We start from the raw sequence: 489 nt of genomic DNA on the forward strand, positions 1-489 counted from the left end.
GGGCGAGCGCGCAGCGGGTGTGCAGTGAGCAGGGGGTGCGGTGCGTGTGCAGTGTGCGCGGTGTGCAGCGCGCAGGGCAGGGGGTGCAGTGCACAGGCAGCGTGCAGGGAGTGCAGTGTGTGCAATGAGCAGTGTGTGCAGTGTGCGCAGCGAGTACAGTGTGTGCAGTGTGCAGTGTGCGCAGGGAGTGCAGTGCGCGGTGTGTGCAGTGTGTGGTGTGTACAGTGTACGCAGTGTGCAGTGTATGCAGTGTGTGCAGTGTATGCAGTGCGCGGTGTGCGTGGTGTGCGCAGTGTGTGCGGTGTGCGCAGTGTGTATGGTGTATGCGGTGTATACAGTGTGTGCAGTGTGTGCAGTGTGCGCAGTGTGCGGTGTGTGCAGTGTGTGGTGTGTGCAGTGTGTGCAGTGTGCGCAGTGTGCGGTGTGTGCAGTGTGCGGTGTGTGCAGTGTGCGCAGTGCGCGGCGTGCGCCGTGTGCGCTGTGTGCGCA

The sequence above is a fragment of the Egretta garzetta genome, unplaced genomic scaffold (genome assembly GCF_000687185.1).
Source record: "Egretta garzetta isolate BGI_Z169 unplaced genomic scaffold, ASM68718v1 scaffold101, whole genome shotgun sequence".
Taxonomy (NCBI): domain Eukaryota; kingdom Metazoa; phylum Chordata; class Aves; order Pelecaniformes; family Ardeidae; genus Egretta; species Egretta garzetta.